Below are 24,795 nucleotides of genomic sequence, written 5' to 3'. Positions count from 1 at the left end.
AGGTACAAATTCAAAGGTTTGTCTATGTTGAAATTTGGTTACCATGATTACATAATCCTGTGTTTGAAATGTCACCCTCAAAACAACAGTTTATTACTTTTTTTCAAAACCCATGTATTTTCCACATAGATTCAACGTCACAATATGTTGACAAATTATGTTGAAACAACGTTGATTCAACCAGTTTGTGTCTAGTGGGTAGTGACGCATTGCCTCTATCAAACCAATCAAGTATTTTGCATGGGTGCAGTTCCAAAGAGACATTGAGTTTTAAAAAAATACCTCTGACTTGCAACAAGCTAGCATGCATAAGATACAAAACAAATGCCGCATAGGCTACCATAACAGAGACACGGACAAAACAAGAAAAAATATGAAATACAAGGAAATGCCTCTACTGAGGCAATCAAATCTGAGCGCTGAATACAATTGACTCCGACTGTTCCCATTCAAACTAGAAATCCAAATGTGAAGTTTGCCTGACTTCCAATAGTCAAGTGAACGAGAAAGGATTTTGGAAGGCTGGCCATGCAAGACTAGGCAGGCCTGAATGTGTTTTGCAGCTTTTATGTAGAGGCCTTATGCTTAGGCTTCACATACCTGTCCTCTGAGGGGTGCCCCCTGCAGTGTTGGATGCAAACACCAGCCCAGCATCGTAGAAAACCCCCATACTGTCCATTCCACTCCCTGCAGTGCAGCCTGTGTCATGTTTCTCTATTATGTTCCAGATCTACGGATGGATTCATGCACATACCCATGCCATGTACACACACACACACACACACACACACACACACACACACACACACACATTTTACTCTCCTTGTGGGGACAAAGCAATTGATTCCCATTCAAAATCCTATTTTCCCTAACCCAACCCTAACCTTAACCCTAAATCTAAACCTAACCCCTAACCCTAATTCTAATCCTAACTCCTAAGCCTAAAATAGCCCTTTTCCTTGTGGGGACCGGCGAAATGTCCCCACTTGTCCGAACTTTAATATTTTACTATCCTTGTGAGGACTTCTGGTCCGCACAAGGATAGTAAAACCAAAAATACAAATACAGTGCCTTCGGAAGGTATTCAGACCCCTTCACTTTTTCCACATTTTGTTACGTTACAGCCTTATTCTAAAATGGATGAAATAAAACAAATCCTCAGCAATCTACACACAATACCCCATAATGACAAAGTGAATACAGGTTGTTAGAATATTTTGCAAATTTATTAAAAATAAAAAAACAGATACCTTATTATGGGGTATTATGTGTAGATTGATGAGGGGAAAAAAAAAACAATTTAATCAATTTTAGAATAAGGCTGTAACCTAACAAAATGTTGAAAAAGTTAAGGGGTCTTAATACTTTCCAAATGTACTGTCATGACTGTCCTGTTGTGGTCCGAATGGATCAGATCAGCTTGGCAATGGATGACAGTAACCAGACCCTCTCTCACCCACAGAAGAGGGGAGGAAGGAACTGTGTTTTTTTTTTACACCTCACGCCCTGTCATAAATGTAAGGAGAAGGAGCCTTTCCTTCCCCCTCCAGTATTGGTGAAAGGAATGTGCCTTTGTTTCACAGACTTGTTCCCAACGAAACTCTAACACGTTTAAAAGTGAATACTGGAACAATATTTCTAACATAAGAATTTAGGGAATGTTCAGAGGAGGTCTATGGAGAACTGATGTCATATTGCTGCCTATTTTGTGATGTCATTAAAAACATTATGGAGGAAATACTGTAACTTGGAAAGTGTGTCCACTATATGTATGAGGTTTTCATCCAATGCTTTGAGCATATAATATGAAAAATGATTAAAGTATTTTTGTTAAGATAGGAATGTGATTTTAGTTTTCTAATGAGATCATTGTTTTTGATAAAACTTTGCACAGTAAGTAGCCACACCCCGAGTGAAGTCAGAGAGCATGTCAGCCTGACGGAACCGCCCCTTTCAACCAGAGTGCATAAAGACTTGGTAGAGAAAGTAACCTTTAGACCAGAAAGACGTGAAGCAGGCGCTACACGTTAAAAATGGTTGGAACTCAGACCAGGAAGACTTGAGCTGCAGCTCATGTCTCTCGTGGTTTGAACCCTGAAAATCAACCCGAGGTGGAGACGATAAAGTTGCCTCTCTGACAATCACTGTTACGGCTGATTAGCTGTCTTAAGTACGGTGTCTAGAAAAGTTAAGTTAAGTTGAACCATTCTATTACTCTCTTCAAACCATCATCTACTACATTGCTCTCATCACCCCATTGGGGACCATCGACATGGCTGATTAGCCTATCTTCAGAGGGCCAATCTTCCAGAACGAGTGAATGGAAACCCCACCCTTTACTTCTGTTCAAGACTACATGACAAGTCATTGGAGCCACGGACAACTAAGAAGAAGGACATTTTGACCTCTTGTGGACAATCAGAGCCTTACACGCGAGGAGACCCAGCCAAACCTTTTCCAAGAAGGCTTGGTGTCGACAGAGATAAACGGCGAACTAAGGCATTCACACGTAAATACATTCATGATTTCTTACTCCAAACGGGCGGTGGTTTGTGTGCAAAGCATTATGATTACTGTGAGAGTAGTTTCCAAATGTATCCAAGTGTTGTGTCTCTTTCTCTCTCTCTCCCTCTCTCTCTCTCTCTCTACCCCTCCCTCTTTTGGTAAACAAGCAGTCATGTTGTTGTTAGTCTGTTAGGGACCCCTTTTCTCATGTATTAAGTGTGTATGTTTATTTTGTGTTATTGTTTAGTTAGCTAGTTAATAAATAATTAAACCAATTTGTGTAGAACTGAATCATGAGTAAGGCTGGGGTTTTTGCAGATCCAAGAAGGTTACGACTGTTCAGAATAATGATATGATAAGAGGTTATAATTTAATACGTTGACTGTTTTATGGATGTGATAGGTAAAGACCTTTAGAGTTTAATTCGGGAGATGGTAACTCTTTAAACAAATCCTGATTAGTTAATTGTTACATGATTAATTGAATTGAGTAACAATGAAACATAGTTAGTTAATTCAATAAATAACAGTCATCAGATTAATGTTAACCACATGCCCCTTTTTTTATACATATGAAAAAATACATATTGTTTAACAAGTAATTTTTTTCTTTTTCTTTTATACAGTCATTTTTGCTCATATTTTTCAAGCATGTCAAAAATGTCGGACCCCACTGTAGGTATGGACTAACATCAATAAATTAACAATTATGCACAATTTAGATGAGAAGACTCAAAGAGTCTTATTAATTAGGTGGCAGAAGTAGGGTATTTTCAGTCTGCAGTTCTTCACCTTAGTCTGAGTAAGTCGGTTTTTGTCATTCAGGATGTAGACCCCCTTATCCACGGCCACAAGTCCCACATTGGCCCCTGGATCACCAACGATAGACAGGGTGACTGTTTTCCGAGGTGGATAACTAGTACTGGGTCTGACAGCATCCACTTTTAGCTATGGGACACAAAGATGGAGGTAATGTTTGAGAAGTCTTGAATGCAATACCTCACATAGAAATACTAACACAGTAAGGCAACAGTTTTAAGAGGGGGAGACAGGCAAATGGGTATAACAGTAGAAAGGGTGGACACAGGGATTGAACCCCAATCTCCGGTGGAGAGTGGTAGATGTGACTAGAGCCGAGTGTTACCACTAGACGATGGGCTCTGCACAGTAAGGCAACATTCTTACCGATCCCATGCACGTGTGCTTGACCTCGACCCACACAGAGTCAGACACCACCTCTGTCTGGCCCACGTGGTAATACGCCACGACACGGAAGGAGGGGATCATATCCTTGTTCACCATCTGAGTCAGTGACAGCAGTCCTTGTCCCTTCCTCCACTCTAACTTTTGGGAGTAAATGAGCTGTCCTTTGCTCAAGATCTGTGAACACAGAGACCGATAATTGTCAGTATTCATCCCTACGGGAAGGACAAACTGGCTCTAACTGGAAAAGAGTGCCAGCCAGTGATGGGTGGAGTCAGAGAGTTCCCGGTTTAAGTAAGGAACAAGACCCAGGGTTATTGTTCCTTGCTCAAAACGGCACCTCTGCACTTTTATGTTTTTCAAAACAACAAAAATATAGATACATACACAACATGCAGCATTTTTGCCCTGTAATGTTGCCAACCAATGCACCCCAGCTAGGTAAAATGCACAAGTCTAAGTGATTAAAGTTGACTGGTACACACCAGGTAGGTTATCTCATGTTTGTCATTTTGGGCCGCAGGACTGCTGCCGAGGCTTAGGTCTACTTTGAGTTGATCTTCGATTTTGACCTCTGCAGAATGGATGTTTATGTGAATGTAGTTCTGTGAGTTGTATTTTGTTTGATAGGGCTTGAGAGTCATCTTCTGTGTGCCCTGCCTGTTATATGCAAGTTCTTTGACATTGGTTTTCACCTGTGTTGAAATAGAGCAATAAAATGAATGACTACAAGGCGTCAACACTGTTCTTGACAAAAATAAAATCAAAACATACACGCACACATAATTGGATTGCGGCTTAGATACGTTTTGGTTTTGAACTTGCCATGATTGGCAGCTCAGCATTGCCCGCCTCCGTGTTAATGGTCATTTTGGCAATACCATTGTCATGGGTCTTCCCAAGCACTTTTTTGTCTTTGTATAAAGCCTCCACATCGATACCTTTGGCTGGAGTATCATCTGGATTGGTCACATACACCTAATGGTACAAATGGAAAGAGGTACAATTAGAGTAATTGGTGGGAAAGAAAATTCAAGCCAAATATACCATCCTACCCCTTGACCACAGTTACCTGGTTGGTTCTCTGGTTAAAAGAACTGGGCAACACTTTGGAATAGCATAGTAATTGAGTTAATGTAGAACACTGTGATGTTGTGAACTGTGAACTGTGAATGTTCTTAAACGTACCGAGATATCATACGGCATTCCTGGTTTGAAGTACGATGGGGTCTTCCTGAAGTGAATGCTATACGGTGACTTGACTATGTAGATTCCCTTTTTCTCTGCTTTTACCATCTCACTACCTGAATGATAAAACCTTCCCTGTTTTGAGACTGAACACAAACACACACTTCATAAGATGCAAAAGTATGCGCGTACCACAAACAGACTACTTACCTGTGTCTGTTAACACATTGACTGATATGTATAGGGATTTCTGCAAAAGGTTATTGATGTCTGGAAAAGTTTCTTTAATGTGCTGCATCTTCAGTACCGCGTTGCCCGCTCCTTCCTTAATCTGCATTCATAAGAAACAAAAGTAAAGATGTCCATCTGTCAGACTTCTTGTGTTATTCTAGCTATAGAGCTCATGAAATATAGACTACCCATGGTGAATGTTTGTGAATACCTGTATGTGTACCGAATCATACAAATAAACTCCCTCCCATATTACATGCACAAACCTCCACTCTCTGGAGAGAGCTAGGAAAACTCGTCCTGTCATCTCCTTGGACCACCCCGAACACCACAAAACCAACTCCTGTCACAGGCTCCCCAAACAGGTACCTTCAGACCAAAACCATACAGCCATATTACCACAGAGAATTCAGGGGGAGGGAAAAAGATAGAGGAGTACTGTAAATGAGATGACATGTTAAGTAGCAATTCTACCACTAGTTACCATGGAAATAACAACTATAAATATATTTTGATATTCTACAATGGCTCCAACCTGGCATCAATGGTGACCGTTAGCTCATCATCGTCAACGTAGAAGAAGGACTTGCTCACTGTCAATTTGACTTCAAAGCTGGGTAGAACTGATAAAGAAATGTGTGAGTAAGATATTACTAAAATGTCACACCCTCAGTTAAACTAATTATTAATGACTAATTATTACACCCTGAAACTGTGTGAAATGTGTGAGCGTAGGGCAAGTTAAGATTATGACATTGTGTTACTATTTAGCAATGCGAGTAGGAGTTAGACCAGACAACAAAGGACAAGGAGAACTGTCTACAGACAACTGAGAAACCAAGATAAAGAAATAGGGAGGAGAGAAACTGTTAGGCTTGGAAGAGAGTATGAAACATGTTTCAGAATATTGTGAGGACGGCGATAACTGAGGAATGCAGCCTGCCCGAGCAAGGAGTAGACTATGATAAGAACATGTGTGTGTGTGTGTATGTGTGTGTGTGTATGTGTGTGTGTGTATGTGTGTGTGTGTGTGTGTGTGTGTGTGTGTGTGTGTGTGTGTGTGTGTGTGTGTGTGTGTGTGTGTGTATGTGTGTGTGTGTGTGTGTGTGTGTGTGTGACCTGATGGTCAGGAGAGCAGAGGAAAATCACATGAGCTAAACCCAGGACAAGATGTGTACAGTGGAAAAATACAGCCCGCCTACAGCGGGGTGGGATTTTTCCTCTGACGTGTGCGTATAAAAGGATTGTACTACCATTTTGTAGGAGAGCGCTCTCATGAATAAATATGCTGACCATGAGCAGAATTGGGTCTTTGTTTAATTTATTTAAACTAACAGATTTACAACCTTTTGGGAATTATTCAAAGATTTAAGAAGTAGTTGACTTCAACCATTGAGATAACAAAATTCTCGACAGGTAGCTTAGTGGGTAAGAGCATTGTGCCAGTAACCGAAAGGTCGCTGGTTCTAATCCCTGAGCCGACTAGGTGAAAAATCTGTCGATGTGCCCTTAAGCAAGGCACTTAACCCTAATTGCTCCTGTAAGTCGCTCTGGATAAGAGCGTCTGCTAAATGACTAAAATGTAAATGTAACTAGATAGGAAGTTAGTTATTAATTAATATACTGAACATAAATATAGACGTAACATGTAAAGTGTTGGTCTCATGTTTCATGAGCTGAAATAAAATATCCTCAATATTTTCCAAAGGCACAAAATGCTTATTTCTCTCAAATGTTGTGCAATAATGTGTTTACATGCCTGTTAGTGAGCATTTCTCCTTTGCCAAGATAATCCATCCACCTGACAGGTGTGGCATATCAAGAAGCTTGTGCTGGGGACAATAAAAAGTCACTCTAAAATGTGCAGTTTTGTCAATCAACACAATGCCACAGATGTCTCAAGTTTTGAGGGAGCGTTGCACTGCAGGAATGTCCACCAGAGCTGTTGCCAGAGAATGTAATGTTCATTTCTCTACGTCATTTTAGAGAATTTGGCAGTACGCCCAACCGGCCTCACAACCGCAGACCACACGTAACCACACCAGCCCAAGACCTCCACATCCGGCTTCTTCACCTGCGGGATCGTCTGAGACCAGCCACCCAGACAGCTGATGAAATTGTGGGTTTGCTGAAGATTTTCTGCACAAACTGTCAGAAACCGTCTCAGGGAAAATCATCTGCGTGCTCGTCGTCCTCACCAGGGTCCTGACCTGGCTGCAGTTCGGCGTCGTAACCGACTTCAGTGGGCAAATGCTCCCCTTCGATGGCCAATGGCATGCTGGAGAAGTGTGCTCTTCACGGATGAATCCCAGTTTCAACTGTACCGGGTAGATGGCAGACCGCGTGTATTGCGTTTTGTGGGCGAGCGGTTTTATAGATGGCAATTTGAATGCACAGAGATACGGTGACGAGATCCTGAGGCCCATTGTCGTGCCATTCATCCGCCGCCATCACCTCATATTTCAGCATGATAATGCACGGCCCCATGTTGCAAGGATCTGTACACAATTCCTGGAAGCTGAAAATGTCCCAGTTCTTCCATCGCCTGCATACTCACCATACATGTCACCCATTGAGCATATTTGGGATGCTCCGGATCGATGTGTACGACAGCGTGTTCCAGTTCCCGCCAATATCCAGCACCTTCGCACAGCCATTGAAGAGGAGTGGGACAACACTCCACAGGCCACAATCAACAGCCTGATCAACTCTATGCGAAGGAGATGTGTCGCGCTGCAAATGTTGGTCACACCAGATACTAACTGGTTTTCTGATCCATGCCCCTACCTTTTATAAAATATATCTGTGACCAACAGATGCATTTCTGCATTCCCAGTCATGTGAAATCCATAGATGAGGGCCTAATGAATTTATTTCAATTGACTGATTTCCTTATATGAATTGTAACTCAGTAACATATTTGAAATTGTTGCGTGTTGCATTTATATATTTTTTCAGTTTATGTTTTATATATCAGCCCTATTTATTATTTACAAACACTGTACAAACACTCCAAGTCCTAGACTAGCGAAGCCTGTTCTTAAAGGGCAATTCCACCACTTTTCATCTCATTGAAAACGGTGCATTTCTATGTTTTATAGAAAAAATATATAAACTAAAATGTTCTACCCAATGACGTTGTCAGAGATTAAAACATTAAACAAAGAGTGATTTTCAAACATTATGAGATTTGCATTGACGTGAAAATACCCTCCCTCTGGCTAGAAACTCGTTGCAGGTTTAGAATATCACTGTTTTTCCTACTTTTAATCCTACCCTGTGATGTCACAGAGAAGCATTTTATTGGACCTTTCTTTTTTTTTACATTTACATTTTTAGTCATTTAGCAGACGCTCTTATCCAGAGCGACTTACAGTTAGTGATTACATTTATTTTTATTTTTATACTGGCCCCCCGTGGGAAGCGAACCCACAACCCTGGCGTTGCAAACGCCATGCTCTATCAACTGAGCTACATCCCTGCCGGCTATTCCCTCCCCTACCCTGGACGACGCTGGGCCAATTGTGCGCCGCCCATGAGTCTCCCGGTCGCGGCCGGCTGCGACAGAGCCTGGATTCGAACCAGGATCTCTAGTGGCACAGTTAGCACTGCGGTGCAGTGCCTTAGACCACTTTCTTCTTATCTTTTAAACCACAGATCATAGATACGTGCCATTTTCACATATGTAGACTGGTACAGTATGGTTCTGGAGATAATGAATATGAGGTTGAAAAGTGGCGGAATTGTCCTTTAATAAAAGGCCACCCAAACCAATACCCTTCTTACCATATTCTTTCACCTCAAAATCTGCAGTGAAGTTCTTATGTGGGGTATTCTTGAACTTGGCCACCACTTTCCAGTTTCCAAAGCTATATAAAGAGAGAATGAGAGCAGAAGAGTTCACAGGCAAACATTTTTCTGATATGTGTGTTAGGATGATTGAATAACAAAAACAAACCTGGTGATTTCTGGGACAGTGAAGTCTTTTGATATCATCCCATTATCTGGTTTGAAATCTTTCTGCTGTAAGGTGATTCCATCAGGGTTCTATAAATAAATAATATACATGAAATGTGAAAGACTAACATGGACGGATCACAGATAATGAATCTGTTACTACTCAGGACTGACAGTAGTAAACATGAGTGATGTCAGAAAAGACCTATTTTGTCAACTGGCCATATGCATCAACCACTACTAAGGAAGCATTGTCACTGCGGTTTCATTTTTTATGAGGACTACTTACCATAATTTCCACGTTGATGGAATCGGTTACAGGCTCTAGACCGGGGTTTAAGGTGAAGACTCTGTATTTAACTGAAACAATATTACTGAATTAATACACTAAGAATGTAGTTTAAGATGTTGGGTTTATATAGAGTAACATCGTTCTATCTGTGGATAAAGTAGAGAAACACGATTTTGACTCCGGGTCAAAATTCTACAAAGATCTGGCAAAAAAAGGACCATATGCATTTCAGGTAAAATAAATCCCCAATGTTCATCTCCCAGCTAGCTAGCCAAATGTCCATGAATGTTTCATGTGAGTGTCGACCTGACCCCAAAAGAATCAAATTGATTCACAGGGGCAGAGGCAGGGGCAGACTGCCCGTCTGGCATTTCGGGCAAATGCCAGATGGCCGGTCCATTTTTAGCCCAGTGGGCCTGTCTAACTAGGTTTTTTTTGTGCTAAATTATAATTATCTAGCTAATAATGGGGGCCCCAAGAAAAAAAACACGGGCCGTGTGGGAGCCCTCAAGTAAAAAAAAATGTCCGGTGTGTTAGAAATACCAGGGCCGATTTCTGGTCCCAGTCCGCCCCTGAGCAGAGGTGGTTGCTGAGTGATGCTAATTCAAAGGCTTTAGGTCAGTGGGCTCAGCCATACCTATACTTTCTGGCGTGTAAATGGTTTTGTCCGTTTGTACAAATATGTAGCCAGTTTGAAAGGAGACCAGGACTACTTTTTCAAGCTTTTGGCCTTGGAACTCAGCTTGCAGGTACACATACTGGCTCCCTGTGTAGTCCTCATCAAAGAAGTCAGGCCCCTTCAGGATCTGACAAGTTTGAGAAAACACAAGTGATGAGGATTTTTGGAGCGAAGTACACAACCACAGGTAAAATAGTGAAATTAATATCTTATATGAAGTATCCATACCCCTTGACTTATTCCACATTTTGTGTTACAGCCTGAATTAAAAATTGAATAAATATATATTTTTTCTCACCCATCTACACACAATATCCCATAATGACAAAGATGAAAACATGTTTGTAGAAATGTTTGCATATGTATTGAATACCATGAGTCAATACTTTGTAGAAGCACCTTTGGCAGCGATTACCCAGCTGTGAGTCTTTCTGGGTATGTCTCTAAGAGGTTTCCTGTTAGATTAATTTGGATTTTAAGAATAATGACTAAAGGATTTCACCCCAAATACAGTATAAATGTTAGAATTATCATGTAGTGTCAAACCACTAACAGAGGGGGCGGTACTAAACATTCAAGGGTGAAGGGGAAGGCGGAAACTGTTTAGAAAAGCCAACTAAAGGTGGGAGGAGTCAAGTTCAGGAAGTATAAAATCGTATGTTTGTGTTTTTGGCGCCAGAGCTCTCCATGAATAAATATACAGATAATACTTGTTGGTTGTGGACCTTGAATCATTGATGATTAAAACCAGAGCCTTACAACCTCTGGTAATGATTCAAGCTTAGGTTGAATTAGAGATAGAAATTCACATGACAGATTGGTCCTTTGAGCGGAGCTTAATACATCTTTATCGTTCTAAGGACACCGAAACCCGTGCACGGGCGGGTGATAGCATCCGTGAAAGAGTCCTGGCCTTCGACGTTAAGGTTATAAACAGGCCGGTGATTACTCTTTATGAACGATAAAGACGTTAACGAGTTTGAAAAAGCATTTAAATCCAAACTGCAAGGAAAAGGTCAGTCATTTTTATTCATGGATTTTGGTGAAATGATTTGAACTTGTATAAGAATAGGAATTCTTGGAAAGGGCAGACAGGTTACCAAAATCTCAAAGGAGGTAATAATTATTACGACTGGGGAGGGTCCGAAAATGACCCTAAGTAAATAGCTATTACAAAAATAAACTAGTCCGAAATGACATGGAGTGAAGGGTATTCACCAAGGTAAACTAGTTAATATTGTCATTGTGCGAGATGCAGTGTAACAGTATAAACAGGGAGATAATTATCATCGTGTGAGATAGATGAGTCGGGAGTAGCGTATACGACTGGGGATTTGCTAGAACTTTGCAAATAAGTTTAGCAAATGATTGTATAAGGTCGTATATGTGTGAAACTTAATCCATCGGGAGATGTGATAATTGTTTCAAGGAAGGAGGTAAAAATTAGGTCGCGTGAGAAAAAATGGTTATCGACCCCTTTCATGAAACCGGAGTTTTAAATAAAAAACTCTGGGTTAGGGGTTAAATAATTTTAAATGGTTAATTACAAAATCAGATCATACATTGGCTCAAGAGGCGCACTAAGATATTAGCTCCTACGAAAATAATTCGGGATTGAATTATTACAAAAAGGGGGGGGGGATTTCTAGGTCCGAGAATTAACGGGGGATGAAAGATATATGTTAGGAAGAGATCGAAGAAATATGTTTTATGGATCCATTAGGGAGAAGAGGTATTAATTTATTGGGCATCTCGAAGTAAAAAAGTTAGAGAAGTTATATGATTAGGCAGATGCATGTGAGTTGAAAAAACAGCGAAAGGAGGGGCTAGAGACAGCGAGTGGTTTTTTTAAGCGCGAAAGTGCTTTAACGGTAACAAAGGAATATTTAACCATCGTTACTGCAGGGGTAAAGAAAAGGAGGAGGACAGTCAATTTTTTCGTTCAACGGGTAAAATGTTTGAAAAAATGATTTGTGTCAATTAAGAATTCGCTAAAAACACCACAAAGCGATTATTTGAGAGGTACCTATAAAGTCCAACGATGCATATGTATGAACTTTCGCACTCAAACGTAGACGTACGTCATGAGTGAGAAAGTAGAGAATATTTACATTTGCATTTTTGGTCATTTGGCAGACGCTCTGGCCCGGAGCGACTTGCAGAACCAATAGAGGGTTGCATTGAACTATTATGTTGTGTTGGGCATTTGAATGGCATAAGGTGAAATATGTGTGTATGAGGGAATTCAACGGCTGGGATGAATGGTAACCGGATACTACTTAGTATTTGGTTGGTTAATGCTAAAGGGAAGATTTGGAGCGTGGTTGGGGGTTAAAAACACACTTATTCAATAGGGAATGGGTGGAGAGAGAGAGTTTTTACGTGTATTAAAAGTTGCATAAGATAGCTTTAGTAGTATTCTAGATAGGTCTATGAAAATATGTTACAAGTACGAATGACATTATGGAATATCATCCTTAAATGTATGCTTATCAACGATATCAAGTGTTTGTTTTATTGATTAGGGCCGAATCAGAGAGAACAGTTGAAGAAATTGGATGGCGAACTGAAGTAGCAATAGAGCTGTGAGGGTTGAGTTGAGGACAAGGAGAATGATTTGTGGCTCTGGTTGGCGGGAAAAAGGAGAGGCAGAGACAGACTTAGAGAGACAGAGGAAGTTAGAGAGGGAGAGAATAAAAGAAATAGAGAGAAGGAAACTGTTTAGGTTTGAAAAACAAGCAGGCTGAGAGACAGAGACAACAGTTTCTGGAGCTTGAAAAGCAGAGACTAACAGAGTAAGAAAAGGAACAGACGAGAGCAGAGTATTTAATGGCCACTAGGGGAAATAGCTGGTAGAGGTAGAACTCCAGAATAGAAGGGGAGAGAGATTTTACTAGAGGGGGTGAATCAAATAATTGATAATGGATCATTTGAAATGAGATCACATGTAGCAGATTTAGGTTAATCAATTAAATAATAATTAAATAATCATTGTATACTCTAAGAATTTTGAGTGGTTTTATGGATTAGTTATAAGGAATTAGATTGATACAAACATTATTGATGGGTTAGGACTGGGGATATCTGTATCATGTTTTGTGTGTACTACCATCTGTAGATTACGGATGGTAATTGAAGGTTAACAAAATGTATAACCAGGAGAAAGAGATTAGTTTATCTCATTGGAATATTGCTCAGGGCAAGGGGGAGCAGTAGTGAAGTTAGGCAGTATTTAGGTCATAAGAGGGAGCTGCCAAATTAAGTTGAGCCTAACTATCTTTGATTGTTATTTTTCAATTGGGTTTTTCAAATAAAAAAAACACACCCAGCATGATGTTTATAAAGGGTTGTTATGTTGAATTTAGGGGATTTTCAACAGTTCATAGGTGGTGTTTACTATGCTGTAGGATGGAACGGTTTGTTGGGGGATATTTGAACCTAAATTAATGGAATAAGCTGCAGTAATCAGAGGAATGTACAATCTAAGGCGAGACAACTATTGCCTAGATCATTGATTTAGCAATAGGATCAGGTAGATAAGGACTAGAGAAAAAAAAATTAGATGAAGAATTATGAGCTTTTTGGTAAGGATAGACTGCTGTAAAGCTTGGGTACTCCATTATGTACTGCATACGGGTAAATTAAGTGATCTTATCTAGGGGAAGGCAATGGCAGCCCATGGTAAAATCATTTGGAACTCTGAGGAGGAAGAACAGTTTATGTTGTTGCTCTCTTCCCAAACAGTCTTAGCTTTTCATACATATATCAGGGATGTTACCCAAATGGTAGAGAGTAAAGAGGGATATGACATTGGTCGTGATTTAAAGATGAGGGTTTTTTTTTGGTGGGCTATTAGAGATAACTGGGTTAATCACGAACATAGAGGTTTTTATTCTTTGTTGCTAGGCAGAACACTTAGGTGACCTAAAAATGGACTTGTCATGTCCAACAATCAGTCTTCAGGTCAAGCCCGGGAGAGCCGGGGTAGAACAGAGGTTGAACTAAACATAAGTGTTTTTACAAGATAAGAGATTGTTTGATTGGATTACTAATTGATTCTGAACTGAATGAAAGTCGAATGTAGCCGCCATAAAGACAAAGGAAGTGGGAGGAGCAATAAAGAAGCAAAAGACAATCTTAAAAATGAAAGGCATGGCAATTGGTTGATAAATTACCTAAGGGAATGTTAGGTAGGTGGTAAATATTGACACATGAGAAGAACTATGTGTCAAGAGCGGGGAAGAGGCTAATTGTAGGATTAAATAATATACGAAGGAGAGGACAAAATACTTTTAAAAAAAACATTTTTTTAGATACAGTCTAAAAAGAGAATGCAGTCAGAAATTGTTAGATTAATCTGAACATGTATGAAGATAGTTTATTAACCACACCCGTATGTCAGAGGTTTTGTGCCCCACAGGTGAACTAAAGGAGAAGGTGACCCACTATCTAACCAGGTGACTGGTGAGCATCCAGTCACTAGAAGGAAAACTGGAAGCAGGCCTGTTGGGAAGGGCCCTATCAGGTTATGTTGGTCACCGCCTTGGCCATTAGAATAGCAGAGAGAGGAACCTGGGTCCATGTTACCCACTGCAAGAAGGTAAGACTACATACAAGCACCACTTAGCACACGCAGAGTTGAAGAGCAGAACTGGGCCACAGGGTCCGGGGGTCACCTCTGTCAACGAAGATCTCCTACCCAGACCTATCATCACTGTAGTGTGTTCCTAGGGTGTGAGTATGGGGTGGTACCGAGCAGAAGGACTCAAGACAGGAGAGGGTTGGCGGTTTTGGGAATATGGGTGACCCTGAGCTGCATCATAGTCTCGACAATAGTCGTGGGATGTCAAGATCCACCACCACCTCGCACCAATTACGCTATGGCCATACCATTATTAAGAAATAAAAGGGAAGCGACCCGACATACTGACCGTCAAGGGCGAGTGATCTACAAAATAGGAGTCAGAGAAGGGTGGGGAGTAAGATTCAACTTACTGGGCTTGCGCGGACAAATACGGATGGGATACTTGTCTAAGATTACATTTGATGGAGTCAAAAGATATGGAAAGCACAGGTACTGTCATTAATCCACTAACAGCAATAGACCGAGTAGATCAGTCAAGGGATGACGGAGTCAATTCGACTAACCCGTCCCACTATGAAATATTTTCTCCTCCAAGAATGGAACCAAGGGGAAGTGGAGGGGGTCCCTGATGAGAATCTCTGGTTAAAGTGGATGAAATACACCGCTAGGGCCTTGGGGAGACCAATTGTTATGCATGCTCCATTGGGCGACCGACAATGTTGACCGCCCCAATGCCAAAGGCAATGTTTCCCTGTGTATTAGACCTGGGGTCCAATCAAAAAGAGCCAAATTGCACAGGGATTGGGCTGGCAAAATTGACATACTGGGCCAGCCCACCTAGATTCACTTTAACTCCTGGCGAATACCAGTTTTACATACATAGAAATGGCACCCGTAACTTGGGTGATTTTGATGGCTGTAAGGAGATAATTAATGTGACTGATTTAGATAAGGAAGGGAGGAAAAAAATTAGGAGCCTAACCATCCCTCTGACTGATGTGTGGTGGGCATGCACTAACAAAGGGAGCATTCGGCAGACATTACCAGAAGGATGGGTGGGTACTTGTGCACCAGTATTGTTGGTCCAACCTGTAAGAATTAGTCATCAATGACCAGTGAAAGGAAGAATAATCAGGAGGAGGAGAAATATAGGTCAGGAAGGAAATAGCCAAATTTGGATAGATGGTATAGGCATCCCCAGGGGTGTTCCAGACGAATACAAAGCTATGAATCAAATATGGGAGAGTTTTACTACAACATTTTTCTGGTGGGTGACAATAAAAAAAATATATATGGATTGGATAAATTATATCTATTACAACCAACAACGATTTATTGACCAGACTAGAGATGCAGTAAAGGGGATCTCTGAGCGATTATCCGCCATCCCGCTCATAACTTAGTAGAGGTTGGTTCTAGATCAGGCAGAAAGGGCCGGTGTCTATAGAAAGATAAGCCATTGTTGCACATTTATCCCTAACAACACCACACTGGATGGGACAGTCACCAGAGCTCTTACAGAATTAACTGCACTAAGTGAAGGATGAACTGAACTCAGAAGTTAGTACATTGTGGATAGGGTGGTTTGATGAAATATTTGGTAAATGGAAAACCCTAACAGCCACCATCTTAGGAGCGGTCAGTGTTTGTATGGGTATTCTTGTATTATGTGGTTGTTGTCTTGTTCCCTGTGTCCGAGGATTGGTGAGTCAGGCGTTGGTGAAATGCAGTATCTAAACAATGATGAGAGATGGACTGACTCCGGACTCTGACCAGGGGAATGTGAAAAACGATCCTCCAGGCTTGGTGGATGACGAGGATTTGGACCCTGAAAGACCGCAATTGGATGAAATGTTTATTAGTTCTGATGTGATCTCTGAGATTAATCATGCTTGTAAAATACATTTATCCTGAATGTGGGAATATTTTGTCAAAGGGGTGGATTGTTAGATTAATTTGGATTTTAAGAATAATGATGATCATTGCTAGACAACCATTTTCAGGTCTTGCCATAGATTTTCAAGTAGATTTAAGTCAACACTGTAACTTGGCACTCAGGAACATTCTCTTTCTTCTTGGTAAGCAACTCCAGTGTATTGTTGGCCTTATATTTTAGGTTACTGTCCTGCTGAAAGGTGAATTAATCTCCCAGTGTCTGGTGGAAAGCAGACTGAACCAGGTTTTCCTCTAGGATTTTGCTGTGCTTAGCTCTAGTTTCCTTTTTATCCTGAAAAACTAACCAGTCTTTAACGATTACAAGCATACCCATAACATGATTCAGACAACACTATGCTTGAAAATATGGAGAGTGGTACTCAGCAATGTGTTGTATTGGATTTGCCCCAAACATAACACTTTGTATTCAGGACAAAAAGTTTTACTTTAGTGCCTTGTTGCAAAAAGGATGCATGTTTTGGAATATTTGTATTCTCTACAGGTTCCTTCTTTTCACTCTGTTAATTAGGTTGGTATTGTGGAATAACTAGAATGTTGTTGATCCATCCTCAGTTTTCTCCTATCACAGCCATTAAACTCTGTAACTGTTTTAAAGTCACTATTGGCCTCATGGTGAAATCACTGAGCGGTTTCATTTTAGTCCTTTTAGCAGACGATCTTATCCAGAGCGACTTACAGTTAGTGAGTGCATAAATGTTCATACAGTTTCCTTCCTCTTCGGCAACTGAGTTAGAAAGGATGCCTTTATCTTTGTAGAGACTGGGTGTATTGATACACCATCCAAAGTGTAATTAATAACTTCACCATGCTCAAAGGGATATTCAATGTCTGCTTTTTTTATTCTCACCTATCTACCAATAGGTGCCCTTTGCGAGGATTTGGAAAACCTTCTTGGTCTTTCTGGTTGAATCTGTGTTTGAAATTCATTGCTTGACTGAGGGACCTTACAGATAATTGTATGTGTGGGGTACAGAGATGAGGTAGTCATTCAAAAAATATTTGATTGCTGTCACACCCTGATCGGTCTTGTGCTTGTCTCCACCATTTGTCCCCATTATCCCCTGTGTATTTATACCAGTGTTTTCTGTTTGTCTGTTGCCAGTTCGTCTTGTCTCGTCAAGCTTACCCACATTTTCCCCATACTCCTGTTGTGCTCTAGTCCCTGTTTTCCAGTTTTTCCCGGTTTTGACCATTCTGCCTGCCCTGACCCTGAGCCTGCCTGCCGTTCTGTACCTTGTGACGCTGTTCTAGATTACCAACCTCTGACCGCCCCGACCCTGAGCCTGCCTGCCGTTTCTGTACCTTTCAGACTGCTCTGGATTACTGACCTCTGCCTGCCTTTGACCTGTCATTTGCCTGCCCCCTGTTTTTGTAAATAAACGTTTTGCTATTTCAAACTGTCTGCATCTGGGTTTTATCCTGAGCCATGACGGACCCAGCAGACTCGGACCAGCTCCGCAATGCCGTCTCCTCCCAAGGAGCCACCATTGGGAGGCACGAGGAGTTGCTGCGTGGTCTTATGGAGGGTTTCCAGACCTTGGCCAAATGCCATGACCGCGCGTTGAATAAATTGCTGGAGCAATTCCGCAGGTTCTCTGTTAGGCAGCCTACGACGACGGTAACTTCCCAGCCCCTCAGTAACCTGGCTGTCAACAGCGCGTCGCTCTCGGCCATCCCGGCTTCCCGAGAACCCCGCTTACCTCCACCGGAACGCTTCGCTGGAGAGTCGGGAACCTGTCGGGCATTTCTCGCTCAGTGTTCCCTCATCTTTGAGCTGCAGCCCTCCTCCTTCCCCTTGGACCGCTCCGGGAGGGCTCTCACCTGGGCTACGGCAGTGTGGGAACAACAGTCTGCCATGTGCTTCAGTCTGGAGGAGTTTGTGGATGAGGTGAAGAAGGTTTTCGATTCTCCATTGTTCGGGAGAGAGGCTGCCCGGAAGTTACTCCAGCTTCGGCAAGACTCCCGCAGTGTGGCAGACTATGCAGTGGATTTCCGCACGTTGGCAGCTGAGAGTGCATGGAACCCGGAATCGCTGTTCGACATGTTCCTGCACGGGTTATCGGAGGAAGTTAAGGACGAGCTAGCAGCCCGGGAACTACCTACGGATCTCGACTCGCTTATTGCGTTGACTATCTGGATCGATGGGCGGCTGCGGGAACGTAGAAAGGAGAGGAGATCCGATTCCACTTGCCCACCCAAGGATTCCACCTCGCCTTTGAGGCATCCCGGAAGTCCCCGACGTCTCCGTCTCTGAGAGAATCTGAGGCTACCCGAGTTTCCCCGAGAGTTTCCGAAGTCTGCCTCTTCCCGAGCCGATGCAACTAGGCAGAGCTAGGTTGTCTCCAGCTGAACGTTTGGCGCCCTGTAGACAGGGTCACCCACAATACCACTCCCATCAACCTACGAGTGTCAGGGAACCACAGCAAGGCTATCCAATTCCTGTATACCAGGTTCCCATGGTATTGGGATTGTCTTGGCTCCAGCGACACAATCCCCTCATCAACTGGACTGCTGGTGCCATCATGGAATGGAGCCCGTTCTGCCACGCCCATTGCCTGAAGTCGGCTTAGCCTGCCCCGGGACATCTTCTTGTGGGCTCGCCATTCCCGCAGAATACCAGGACCTCCGGGAGGTTTTTAGTAAGGTCCGGGTCACTTCGTTTCCTCCGCACCGACCCTATGACTGTGGGATCGATCTTCTCCCGGGCACCACACCACCCCGGGGACGACTGTATTCACTGTCGGGTCCGGAGACCAAGGCTATGGAGACCTATATCGAGGACTCCCTGGTTGCAGGGTGTATCCGGCCTTCTGCCTCCCCCGCCGGCGCAGGGTTCTTCTTTGTGGAGAAGAAGGACAAAACCCTGTGCCCCTGCATCGACTACCGGGGCCTCAATGACATCACGGTTAAGACCAGCTACCCGCTACCACTCATCGCCTCGGCCTTCGAGCCGCTCCAGGGGGCCCCCGTTTTCTCCAAGTTGGACCTGCGGAACGCCTACCACCTGGTGCGGATACGGGAAGGGGACGAGTGGAAGTCTGCCTTCAACACGGCCAGCGTTCACTACGAATATCTGGTCATGCCATTTGGTCTTACCAACGCTCCAGCTGTGTTCCAGGCCCTGGTTAATGACGTTCTCCGCGACATGTTGAACCGGTTTGTCTTCGTCTACCTCAACGACATCCTTGTTTTCTCCCACTCAGCCCAAGAACACGTGCTCCATGTCTGACAGGTCCTCCAGCGCCTCCTGGAGAACCAGCTTTTCGTGAAAGTGGAAAAATGCAAATTCCATTGCTCCACCATCCCCTTCCTTGGTTACATCATCGCAGCAGGGAATGTACAGATGGATCCCGGAAAGGTGAGAACGGTGGTGGATTGGCCACAACCTACGTCCAGAGTGCAGCTGCAACGCTTCCTGGGATTTGCCAATTTTTATTGCCGCTTTATCCGGGGTTATAGCACCCTGGCTTCTCCCTTGTCTGCACTCACTTCTCCCAAGGTTCCGTACACGTGGTCCTCAGCTGCGGACCGGGCGTTCCGGGACCTCAAACAACGCTTCACCACAGCTCCCATATTAGTTCATCCGGACCCGTCTCGTCGGTTCGTGGTGGAGGCCAACGCTTTGGATGTCGGAGTAGGGGCTGTCCTGTACCAGAATTCTGCCCTGGACCTCAAACTGCATCCCTGCGCCTTCTTCTCCCATCATCTTAACGCCACGGAGAGGAATTACGATGTGGGAATCGTGAGCTTCTCACGGTGAAGATGCCGTTGGAGGAGTGGAGGCACTGGTTCGAGGGGGCGGAACATCCGTTCATTGTGTGGACGGGTCATAAGAACCTGGAATATCTCCGCACCGCCAAGCGTCTCAATTCCAGGCAAGCTAGGTGCGCCCTGCTTTTCACCCGGTTTAACTTCTCCCTCTCCTACCGCCCGGGTTCCAAGAATATCAAACCGGATGCGCTCTCACGGCGCTATAGCCCCGCGGCTACATCCCACTTTTCATGTTTCTAGGATTAAACCTATGTCTCACTGCCCTGTTTCTATTTTTACTCCTGAACTTATTTGTATTTGCCATAACAAAGCCATAACAAAGGGGTTGAATACATATTGACTCAAGACATTTCAGCTTTTACATTTTTAATTAATTTGTAAACATTTCAAAAAATATAATTCCACTTTGACATTATGGGGTATTGTGTGAAAGCCAGTGACATAAAATGTAAATGTAATCCATTTTAAATTCAGTCTGTAACACAATACAATTTTGAAAAAGTCAAGGGTTGTGAATACTTTCTGAATCCACTGTACATTTAATTTATGTGAGGAAATATGTATAAAGACTTACTTGAATGTCCTGAAGTGCCTGGTATTTGTTCACTGAATTCAGGGACACACTTGTGGATGCGAGCACTTTATTTTGCGCAGGGAAGTTCTTCACAGTGATTTCGACATTGAAGTCAGATCCTGAATAATCTTGAGCTTCAACAAAGACCCTCTCCATGCTACCCACCCGTAGCGGGTTAGGAGCAGACATGACATACCTGCAGTGGTGAAGAGAGGAGAAAGGAAGATGAAAAATATCGAGGGTGGAAGATTGATTTGTTCTTGACTACGGTCGGAATTTAATTCAAGGCACGTCATAGCAGAGCACACTATAACATTTACATCATTTAGCAGACACCCTTATCCAGAGCAACTTACAGTTAGTGAGTGCATACATAATTTTTTCCATTTTTTTATACTGTCACCCTGTGGGAATCAAACCCACAACCCTGGTGTTGCAAACACCATGCTCTACCAACTGAGCTACATCCCTGCCGGCCATTCACTCCCCTACTCTGGACGACGCTGGGCCAATTGTGCGCCGGGCCAGTCACAGCCGGCTACGACAAAGCCTGGATTCGAACCAGGATCTCTAGTAGCACAGCTAGCACAATGCAGTGCCTTAGACCACTGCGCCACTCAGGAGCCGATAAAGATAATTTACAGTTGAGCTGAAATGCACAGCGTTTACCATGAATGTGATCTCTGTGAATTTTGGGGAAAGTGCCTTTAAAAGGCATATTGTTGGCTGTATAGTGCACCACACTATAACACACCTTGCACTGAATCACGGCCTAGACCTTTTTGTTATGGAATGACTGACCAATGCATCTGTCTGCATCTGTGTTTATTGGGCATCTGTCTGCAGAAACATGCTGTGTTTGGAGCAGCATAATAATCATTTTTTAGTTCCCATTTCCCACGCCATTCATAAAGTATAGCAACATTTAGTAAACTGCAGAGAACATCATTGTGTGTTAGAAATGTATTACCCCCTGAACAAGGTTCTAGTAGGCTATGTACAAATTAGAATTGTGCAATAGCAGAGCATAAGAGAGTTGCCACTTCAATGTTACACTGAATTAATTAGTTAAGTTATTGTTATTAAATGTTATATTCCAATGTTATTTAATGTTATTAGTTATATTCCATTCCAATATTATATTTCAATGAATATTACCCCGGTACTTTTAAAAAACGCCCCTTTTCTAAAAACAACATTTCATGAAATAACTAAAAGAAGTGTAACTGTAGCCATTTATTCCCCTTTATAGTTTATTCGCCTAAGCATGACCTTCATTCACATACCAATGTTTTTCCAAAGGTTGCTTTTTTGTGTCAGCAATTAGACATTGTTCTCAGGGGTGGCTAGTTACCCCCTAGTACCCTAAATGTCAGTTGGCTTTTCATAGCAGAGCATTCAGAGGTGGAGATAGCAGAGGTGGAGATGGAGGCTAAAGTAAGCTGCTGTTTGTAGAGGTTGTTTAAAGAAAACCAAACCATAGATTACAGTTTCTCCTGGCCAATAGACTACTGTCAGGGTGAGGAACTTAACATCAAATTGTAAAATCCTGAACTTCCTCTTTGATTTAAAAAGTGAACAATCCCTTTAAGGATTTCCCCCATCCTTTTTTATAATATATTGTACTTTTTTGTGTAATCGCAAGGGTTAAAAAATTCAACTGGTGTGTCATAACATTATGGTACCTGCAGTGACCATGCAAACAAAACATGAATAAATCCACAATACATGCACAGTAACTGGTAAACAATAAATTGTATGGCACTAACCATGTTTCCATCCACAGTAAAGTGATCATATAAAAGAAAAATCAGGACAGCTGTGATGTAAACTGAAATGTTCGGTACAATTTTTTAAATGCCGACAGATAATTTGTTCGTTTGACATGGTGTGATCTTTTTGTGTCGGTAAAATAAATTATGCGAGAAATAGCGGTGGAAACGCCTTTATGCACAAATATTGATATAATAACCATTATGTCTAACTAAACTTGGAGTCACGCGATTATATGGTGTGTGGTCCTCCCACTACGATCCGGGAAACCATGCAGTTTATTAGGCAACAGATTCAATTATGAAGTTATGATGAACTTTACAGAGTGGTTAAAAGTGCACAGTGATCTTGATGCTCCTTTCCAATAAATATTGAGGGTCTTATTCTGGCGATATGATGATCGATGCTTGACTGCCGTTTGACAAATACAAATATTCTCGCTCTTATCCATAATAATTGCATAATCTAGACTATCATACCCGCACTGTATCTGCGAGCTGTTAGCTAGAGCGCACGTGCCAAGACCGGAGTAAGCACATTTGCTATTTAACGAAACTGTTTTTGTGACAAAACTATTGGTAGAGTTGAAAATGCGATGGAAACATATTGAACCGAAAAAGTACATTTTATGTGCACCACGTCATTACACACAGAGTTTTATCCACAACAAGTCAATTTTGTCCGCAACAAATTCGTTATGCGGATTCTAGAATATTCAAATGAAAATCTGTCGCCAATTGGATGGAAACCTAGCTATTAATTCTACAATTTTTAGGAGTAATATTTATTATTTATCAATGTTTCTATGACACGTTTAACATGACAATTCTAGGAATGATGGCTGATGTATTGCCTTTACAATTGCCAAATGTTCTACCACATTGTAAACTATCTTATTTATGATGTACTCACAGCACTTCACCATTGGAGAGCATAGGGAGGGACAGAGCCACAGCGGCCAGCAACACCAGCTTCACCCGCATCATGGCAGTCTGATTCAAGTCCATCCTGACCGTAACTCAGTTCTGCTCTTGAACCTCCACATTGGGACGGGTGCCAGACAACACGTTCACCCTCCTACCCTGTATTTGTTCTTATCACTTATCAGAATTGGAATTCCAAGGACATAGAGATACAAAACACCCCTTAAACCTTACTTCTGCCACCTAATTAATGAGACTTTGAGTCTTCTCATCTTAACTGTGTGTAATTGTTTATTTATTGCTGTTAAGTCTATACCTACACTACCAGTCAAAAGTTTTAGAAGACCTACTCATTCAAATATTTTTCTTCATGTTTACTATTTTCTAACTTTAGAACAATAGTGAAGACATCAGAACTATGAAATAACACATATGGAATCATGTACTAACCAAAAAAGTGTTAAACAAATCAAAATATATTTTATATTTGAGATTCTTCAAATAGCCACCCTTTGCCTTGATGACAGCATTGCACACTCTTGGTATTCTCTCAACCAGCTTCATGAGGTAGTCACCTGGAATGCATTTTAATTAACAGGTGTGCCTTGTTAAAAGTTAATTTGTAGAAATTATTTCCTTCTTAATGCTTCTTGTGACAAGGTAGGAGTGGTATACAGAAGATTGCCCTATTTGGTAAAATACCAAGTCCATATTTGGTAAAATTATGGCAAGAACAGCTCGCCGGTTCTGTCATTCCCCTCATCTCCTACTGGGCCGGCCCCAGACCGGTATCACAGCCAACCTCCCACAGTTAATATCAGCCAAATTATCATCCTACCCGACTTCCAAAGGAATATAAAGAAATATGTAGGACGTGACCTGCAGGACCTTTTGCCACATTCAACAAAAATCTCCACCCACAGGTAAATTAGGCATTGGAAATATCTAAGGTCTCCTTCAAAACCATTCCACTACCACCAACCATTCCACTACTGCAATGGTGTAAAGTACCAAAGTAAAAATACTTTAAAGTACTACTTATTATTATTATTATTAAGTAGTGTTTTGGGGTATCTGTACTTTAATTTACTATTTATATTTTGACAACATTTACTTTTACTCCACAACATTCCTAAAGAAAATAATGTACTTTTTACTC

The 24,795-nt window shown here is 42.0% G+C and overlaps 1 pseudogene; it reads right to left on the bottom strand.

Annotated features, from left to right (window-relative positions):
- Positions 1-23,730, bottom strand: part of LOC123481328 — a 76,086-nt pseudogene extending 52,356 nt beyond the window's left edge.
- Positions 23,731-24,795: the final 1,065 nt, after the last annotated feature.

This window comes from Coregonus clupeaformis, chromosome 8, assembly GCF_020615455.1.
Source record: "Coregonus clupeaformis isolate EN_2021a chromosome 8, ASM2061545v1, whole genome shotgun sequence".
Taxonomy (NCBI): domain Eukaryota; kingdom Metazoa; phylum Chordata; class Actinopteri; order Salmoniformes; family Salmonidae; genus Coregonus; species Coregonus clupeaformis.
Note: the sequence above shows the minus strand (reverse complement) of the source record. Positions and strands in the feature narration are given on the sequence as shown.